General features: G+C 50.8%; 1 pseudogene; it reads left to right on the top strand.

Moving 5' to 3' along the window:
• The window catches only part of LOC116982303, a 66,273-nt pseudogene extending 59,937 nt beyond the window's left edge, over window positions 1-6,336 (top strand).
• Window positions 6,337-8,732: the final 2,396 nt, after the last annotated feature.

Here is an 8,732-nt window from a genome sequence, read left to right as displayed (position 1 = left end):
GGTGGGAGTTGTGCTCTTTGCTCTGAGCTCACTGCGTTCCTCAGCGGCCACAACAGACATCAAGGAGAGAACATCGCCAGCTTGCACAACCAGATCACTGCCTGTGACACTATCCTGGAGGTAGGTGGGTGCGGGCACAGCCTCGGGGGCACTGCCACAGTGATACTGGCAGGGTTGTGGCTAGCGACTCCACTGGGCTGCTCTTGTAAGGAGGTCCACGAGGATGTTGCCAGGACTAGAGGGTGTGAGCTGTGGGGAGAGGTTGAGTAGACTGGGTCTCTATTCCATGGAGCGCAGGAGGATGAGGGGAGATGTTATAGAAATGTCCAAAATCATGAGAGGAATAGATCGGGTAGACGCACAGACCAACAATGTCCTATCTACCCTAGTCCCACTTGCCTGTGCTTGGTCCATACCCCTCCATTTAGAACAAAGACGTGGACATTTTTTTCTCACAGAGTGGTGAGTCTGTGGAACTCTTTGCCTCAGAGGGCGGTGGAGGCCACCCATTTCAAACCCCGACCCACCCTAAACCTACCCACACAGCCCTGACTCCAACATCATGACCACGTGAGTGGCTGGACAGTGCCAGTGTTTCCTCATCTCCGTTCAAAATGGCTTACCCCTTATTCTTAAATTGTGGCCCCTGGTTCTGGACTCCCCCAACATTGGGAACATGTTTCCTGCCTCCAATTCCCTAACAATCTTAAATGTTTCAATAAGATCCCCTCTCACCCTTCCAGAGTGTACAAGCCCAGCCACTCCATTCTATCAACATATGACAGTCCCGCTATCCCGGGAATTAACCACGTGAACCTACACTGCACTCCAACCTCTCCCTACAGCTCAAACCCTCTACTATTTTCAAGAGCGAGCTAGATAGGGCTCTTAAAAATAGCGGGGTCAGGGGATATGGGGAGAAGGCAGGAACGGGGTACTGATTGGGGATGATCAGCCATGATCACATTGAATGGTGCTGCTGGCTCGAAGGGCCGAATGGCCTGCTCCACTCTCTGTATCTCTGTCTATCCTGTACAACAGGTGAGACACAGGTACGGCCTCTCTCTATCACTGACCAATACCAGGTTGGAAATACAGGTGCGGCATCTCTCTCTCTCTGTAACTTCTCTACAATGGAGGAACGGTGTCGCAGCGGGTAGTGCAGAATGTCATCAGTTGCCACCCATTGGTTGGCGTTCGCGGGTAAAGTTCAAGGGATCAGCACTCCACTGCAAAGCGTTGACTGTTCTGCTTGTCGTTTGTGCAGGCCGTTTCGAAGATAGGGAGTTTATTCTGCAGAAGATCTATTCATTTCGCAAACCCATGACCAACTACCAGGTTCCTCAGAACGCACTGTTGAAATACAGGTATGGCACCTCTGTGTGTGTGTGTGTCTGTTCTGTACAACAGGTGAGATATAGGTACGGCCTCTCTCTGTCCCCGTCAGGTAACAAAACTGAGGTACGGATAAGTCATCTCCCTATCTTAAACGATTGTTAAGGGCTTGGACACGCTAGAGGCAAGAAACATGTTCTCAATGTTGGGGGAGCCCAGAAGCAGGGGCCACCGTTTAAGAATAAGGAGTAAGCCATTTAGAACGAAGACGAGGAAACACTTTTTCTCACAGAGAGTGGTGAGTGTGTGGAATTCTCTGCCTCAGAGGGCAGTGGAGGCAGGTTCTCTGAATGCTTTCAAGAGAGAGCGAGATAGGGCTCTTAAAAATAGCGAAGTCAGTGGATACGGGGAGAAGGGGGTACTGATTGGGGATGATCAGCCATGATCACATTGAATGGCGGTGCTGGTTCGAAGGTCCAAATGGCCTACTACTGCATCTATTGTCTATTCTCTATTGTCTGCCCCATACAAGACGTGAGACACAGGTGCCACATCTCTCATATTACCCCTCGACTCCATCCAAGGACCCAAACAGTCTTTTCAGGTGAGGCAGAGGTTCACCTGCACCTCCTCCAACCTCATCTAGTTTATCCGCTGTTCCAGGTGTCAACTTCTCTACATCGGCGAGATCAAGCGCAGACTCGGCGATCGTTTCGCTGAACACCACCGCTCAGTCCACCTAAACCTACCTGATATATCATTGGCTCAGCACTTCAACTCCCCCTCCCATTCCCAATCTGACCTTTCTGTCCTGGGCCTCCTCCATGTCAGAGTGAGGCCCAGCGCAAATTGGAGGAACAGCCCCTCGTATTTCGCTTGGGTAGTTTACACTCCACCGGTATGAACATTGACTTCTCTAACTTCAGATAGCCCTTGCTTTCCCTCTCTCTCCATCCCCTCCCCTTCCCAGTTCTCCCACTAGTCTTTCTGTCTCCCACTACATTCTATCTCTGTCCCACCCCCTCCCCTGACATCAGCCTGAAGAAAGGTCTAGACCCGAAACATCACCCATTCATTCTCTCAAGAGATGCTGCCTCACCCTCACTGAGTTACTCCAGCATTTTGTGTCTGCCACATCTCTCTATCCCTGTCACGAGAACTGAGGTACAGGTAAGTTATCTCTCCGTCCCTGTCCTGTACCTGGCTGAAATACAGGTGCTGCCTCTCTCTGTCCCTGTCCCATATCAGGACTGAGGTACAGGTGACACATCTCTCTGCCCCTGTCCTGTCCCAGGACTGAGATACAGGTACAATGTCTCCCACACTGGGGCTACAGTACAGGTGCATCATCACCTGCCCACACCCCACTCTGCCTGTTTCACCTCTGCATTGATCATTGCCCTGTTGCCCCACTCCCCCCTCACTACCTGTTCTCCTTCTCCCTCACCCGTACTGCCTGTTCCCCTCCCCCCGCCCACTACCTCGTCTCCTATGCCCCACTCCCCCCTCATTACCTGTTCTCCTTCTCCCTCACCCGTACTGCCTGTTCCCCTCCCCCCACTCACTACCTCGTCTCCTATGCCCCACTCCCCCCCCCACCGCCCTCTCTGCTCCCACCCCCACTGCCTGTTCCCCTCCCCCCGCTCACTACCTCGTCTCCTATGCCCCACTCCCCCCCACCCCCCACTCTGCTCCCACCCCCACTGCCTTTTCCCCTCATAAGGTCATACCTTCCCCATCATGGTCTGGTTTAGTTCAGCCACCAAGCACGACATCCGGTGGCTGCAACGAATCGTCCGATCAGCAGAGAAGGCTGCAACCTTCCCTACATTGACGAACTGTACACTGCAAGGGCCAGGAAGCGAGCGGGTAAGATCATCTCTGACCCCTCTCACCCTGGCCACAAACTCTTTGAATCACTTCCCTCTGGAAGGCGACTCCGGATTGTCAAAGCTGCCACAGCCAGACATAAAAACAGCTTTCTTCCACGAGCAGTAGCCCTACTCAATAACCAAAAGTCTGTAGCCTCCGTTTGCTCTGGTATTTTATTTCATTCACATGTTTAATCGATAATGTGTCAGGTCTCGCGTTTGATCTGGTTTCTGTTTCTTATTGTTTTTATTATTATTGTTTGCATTCTTGTTTTATTTTGGTGTCTCACATCTCCTCACGTTTCACGTCCCATTTCCTGTCATGTCGTTTCCCCTCGTGTGATTGTTGGCCCCGCCCTGGTGTGTATCACCTGTATCTCGTTATCCCCTGTTAGTCTGTGTATTTAAGCCCTTTGTGTTTTAGTTCTCATTGCCAGTTCGTTGTGTATGTTACTGTGTATCACCTCGTGCCAGCTCTAGAAATCTTTTGACCTTGTTATCTCGACCATTGCCTGTTTTTCGACTACTGTTTTTGCCTGCTCCTTGATTGTACTGTTGCCTCCGTTTTTTGCTTACCTGTGTACCGACTTGGACCGATTAAACTCTGAAAACTGATCTGCCCTGTGTCTGAGCCTGCATTTGAGTCATCCTCCTCGTTCAGTTCTGATATAATGTTTTATTCCTAATGTTTAATGTTTTATGTTTTAAGTCTTAATTGTTTACTGTATGTCGTGTTGTTACTTGCGAGCGGAGCACCAAGGCAAATTCCTTGTATGTAAACAGATTTGGCCAATAAACTCATTCATTCATTCATTCATTCATTCATAAGGGATAGGAGTAGAATGAGGCCATTTGGCCCATCAAGTCTACTCCACCATTCAATCATGGCTGATCTATCTCTCCCTCCTAACCCCATTCTCCCTCCCTCCCCCCACTCTCATTGCCTGCTCTTCCCCCCTCAGGTTTTTCTACCAGTTCTTGCTGGCAAACGAGCGTCAGGTGGTGAAGGAGATCCGGGATGAATACGTGGACTCCGTCAGCAAGATCTACCTGTCCTAATTCAAGTCCTACAGCAACCGGCTGATGAAAGTGCAGGTCAGAGCCCGTGATGAAGGCAGCCATCGCTGTTGCAAAGTCTTGTGTAATTTGTGTTCTGCTGCCATTGGACCTTGTTCTCCTCCCCAGTATGAAGAGGTCGCTGACAAGGATGATCTGATGGGAGTGGAGGACACGGCCAAGAAAGATATCCTTTACGGTCACAAGGAATAGGAGTGGAATTAGGCCAGTTGGCCCATCAAGTTGACCGCCATTCAATCATGGCTGATTTATCTCTCCCTCCTAACCCCATTCTCCTGCTTTCTCCGCATAACATCTGACACCCGTACTAATCAAGAATCTATCTCTGCCTTAAAAAACACCCACTGACTTGGCCTCCACAGCCTTCTGTGGCAAAGAATTCCACAGATTCATCACCCTCTGACTAAAGACATTTCTCCTCATCTCTTTCCTAAAAGAACGTCATTTAATTCTGAGGCTGTAACCTCTGGTCCTAGATTCTCCCACTAGTGGAAACATCCTCTCCACACCCACTATATCCAAGCCTTTGACTATTCTGTATGTTTCAGTGAGGCCCCCCCTCATTGTTCTAAACTCCAGCGAGTACAGGCCCAGTGCGGACAAATGCTTTGCCAGTGCTGACTGTGTATCCTAACACTGTGCTGCTAACGACGGCCAACTAAACCCTGGTGAACTTCGGTAGTCACAGCTCGGGTATTCCTCTGGTTAAGCATCAACATTTAACCTTGACTGGAGTAACTCAGCGGGACAGGCAGCATCTTTGGAGAGAAGGGATGGGCGACATTTCGGGTTGAGACCCTTCTTCTTCAGAAGGAGTCTGTAGAACGGTCTCGACCCGAAACGCCACCATTCCTTCTCTCCAGAGATGCTGCCTGTCCTGCTGAGTTACTCCAGCATGTTGTGCCTATCTTCGGTTTAAACCGGCATCTGCAGTTCCTTCCTACACAGTTGACTCACTGCTCAATGCTTCTCCCTCAAGCCGTCGCTGAAGAACAGGAACATCATCTTCTCCCTGGGTAACCGTGGAAACGTGATTGCCTCGTCGGAACTGGAAGCCCCCATCATCGTGCCCCACGCAGCACAGAAGAACGACACTCGGGTAAGCGAGCTACCCTCCCTCCTTTTCCAATCCCTCCGTCAGGGGGAGTCCAAGAAACATCAGTCTGAAGAAGGGTCTCGACCCGAAACGTCACCCATTCCTTCTCTCCAGAGATGCTGCCTGTCCCGCTGAGTTACTCCAGTATTTTGTACCTTATCTTCTGTGATGTGACGTTACTCTCCCCCCTCCCAGTACCCCTTTGAGAGCCTGTTTCGGAGCCAGCACTACGGCCTTCTAGACAACAGCTGTCGTGAATACCTCTTCCTCTGTGACTTCTTCATCGTGACCGGAAGCTCCGCTCAATATCTCTTCAACGCCATCAAGGGCAAAACCCTCAGCATTGTCTTGGTGAGTTTATCAGACTCTGGCCGCTGGTGGAGAGAAATGATTTACCCTTGCATTTGGCCTTCCCCGCGGACAGGCTCGATGCAGGAAAAATGCTCCCCATTTTGGTGGAAGTCCAGAACCAATGGTCACAATTTAAGAATAAGGGGTAGGCCATTTAGAACGGAGATGAGGGAAAAAAATATTTCACCCAGAGAGTTGTGAATCTGTGGAATTCTCTGTCATAGAAGGCAGTGGAGGCCAATTCTCTAGATGCTTTCAAGAGAGTTAGATTTAGCTCTTACGGATAACGGGATCCAGAGATATGGGGAGAAAGCAGGAACGGGGAACTAATGTTGGATGATCAGCCATGATCATATTTAAATGGCCTACCCCTTATTCTTAAACTGTGAGCCCTGGTTCTGGACACCCCCAACATGGGGAACATTATTCCTGCATCCGGCCTGTCCAATCCCTACAGTATTGTTATATGTTTCTGTAAGATCCTGATCTGTGAATCAGAATGGTCGGTGTGTAATTCCCCTTCAGAAACACATGGACACCTATGTTGCCGATTGCTACGACAGTATCGCCGTTTACCTGTCCATCCACATCATCCTCCGCTTCTAGATCATGATGACCAAGCGGAACGTCCCTGCTGTCGACAAGTAAGTGAAGCAGAATGTCCAAACGGCGCCTCATATTTCACTCGGGCAGTTTGCACCCCAGCAGTATGAACATTGATTTCTGAAGAAGGATCTCGACCCGAAAACGTCACCCATTGAGTTTGAAAAAGGGTCTCGACCCGAAACGTCCCCCATTGCTTCTCTCCAGAGACACTGCCTCTCCCGCTGAGTTACTCCAGCTTTTTGTCTATCTTCGGTTAATACCAGCATCTGTCGTTCCTTCTTATACATTGACTTCTCTAGCTTCAAGTAAGTCTTGCTTTCCCTCTCTCTCTCCCCTTTCACAGTTCTTCAACCAATCTTACTGGCTCCGACTACATTTTATCTCTGTTTGCTTTGTTGTCACCTTCTCCCAGCAAACACTGGTCTGTTCTACATTTTCCTGCATCTCCATTCCCTTTGTCCTGTCCTGTCACACCTTACACTTCCTTATCTATGTATCTCCCTCTCCCCTGACACCAGTCTTAAGAAGGGAACTGCAGATGCTGGTTTAAACCGAAGATAGACACAAAATGCTTGAGTAACGCAGCAGGACAGGCAGCATTTCTGGAGAGAAGGGTGACGTTTCGGGTCGAGACCCTTCTTCAGACTTGAGTGAAACGTCGCCTATCCATGTTCTCCACAGATGCTGCCTGACCTGCTGAGTTATTCCAGCACTCTGTGAAACGTCGCCTATCCATGTTCTCCACAGATGCTGCCTGACCTGCTGAGTTACTCCAGCACTCTGTGAAACGTCGCCTATCCATGTTCTCCACAGATGCTGCCTGCGCATCATCCTAGTTTGGTTAAGTTTAGTTTAGTTTAGAGATACAGCATGGAAACAGGCCAAGCCGACCATCGATCACCCGTTCTCACTACTTCTATGTTATCCCGGATCCACTCCTTACACGTTTAGTTTAACCTAATTTAGTGATTCCCAGTGGAAACAGGCCCTTCGGCCCACCGGGTCCACACTGACCACTGATCCCCGCATATTAACACTATCTTACATCCACGAGGGACAATTTTTACATTTACCAAGCTAATCAACCTACAAACCTGTGCGTATTTGGAGCGTGGTAGGAAACCGAATCTCAGAGAAAACCCACGCAGGTCACAGGGAGAATGTACAAACTCCGTACAGACGTGCTGTAGTTGGAATCGAACCTGGGTCTCCAGCGCTGCATTCGCAGTAAGGCAGCAACTGTACCGCTGTGCCACCGTGACAGCCCACATGTTTAAGAACATTTGTTGTACTTGTATTGTGTGGGTGTGTTTTGTTCTGAATTTCTTGGTGTTGTAAATACTGGAATTAATCTATTTTTGGTTAAAGATGCTGCAAGAGAGGACAAGGTTAGTAACGGCTCCGTGTGTCTCTCCAGATCCTGTGGCCGAGGTTTGAGTTCATCCTGGAGCTGAACACACAGAGCATTCGCACACTGACCCACAGAAACTGGGAGCCCTCGACACCCGGCCCCACTATGTAAGCCCCACGCAGCCCACGTACACACCCGGCCCCACACACGCGCGCGCACACACACACACACACACACACACACACACACCCACACACACACACACACACACACACACACACACACACACACACCCCTCCACACACACACACACCCACACACACACACACACACCCACACACACCCCTCCACACCCCTCCACACACACCCACACACACACACACACACACACACACACACACACACACACACCCACCCCCCCCCCCCACACACACACACACCCACATCCCCCCACACACACACCCACACACACACCCACACACACACCCACACCCCCCCCACACCCCCACCCCCACCTCCTGCCCCAATCTGTAACCACGTAGTCCCCACACGCACCTGGCCCACACATCCAGTCCCCACATACACCCACACACACACACACCCACATCCACACCAACACACACCTGGCCCCACACACCAACACACCCAACCCCCCCCCCCCCCCCCCCACACACACACACACACACACACACAAACCCACACACAGACCCCACACACAAACCCACTCTACGATTAACAATATTATAATCCTTGTCAAGGATACATTCCACCCCCCGCGGTGCCCAGCGGTCCCGGAAATCCCCCAGAGTGCCCGTGGACAGCGAGTCGTCCGTCTTTAACCCCACCCGGGCGTGGACGTAACCCCGGGAAATGGGCTTGAGGAGAGACCTCTTCTGTCTGGCCCGCTGATTATCTCGTGTGTGTGTGTGTGTGTGTGTGTGTGTGTGTGTGCGTGCGTGCGTGCGTGTGCGTATGCGTGTGCGTGCGTGTGTGTGTGTGTGCGTGCGTGGTACGTGTGTGTGTGTGTATGTGTGTGTGTGCGTGG

Source organism: Amblyraja radiata, chromosome 16 (assembly GCF_010909765.2).
Source record: "Amblyraja radiata isolate CabotCenter1 chromosome 16, sAmbRad1.1.pri, whole genome shotgun sequence".
NCBI classification, from domain to species: Eukaryota; Metazoa; Chordata; class Chondrichthyes; order Rajiformes; family Rajidae; genus Amblyraja; species Amblyraja radiata.
The sequence above is the reverse complement of the archived record's forward strand: the minus strand, read 5'-3'. Positions and strand labels throughout refer to the sequence as shown.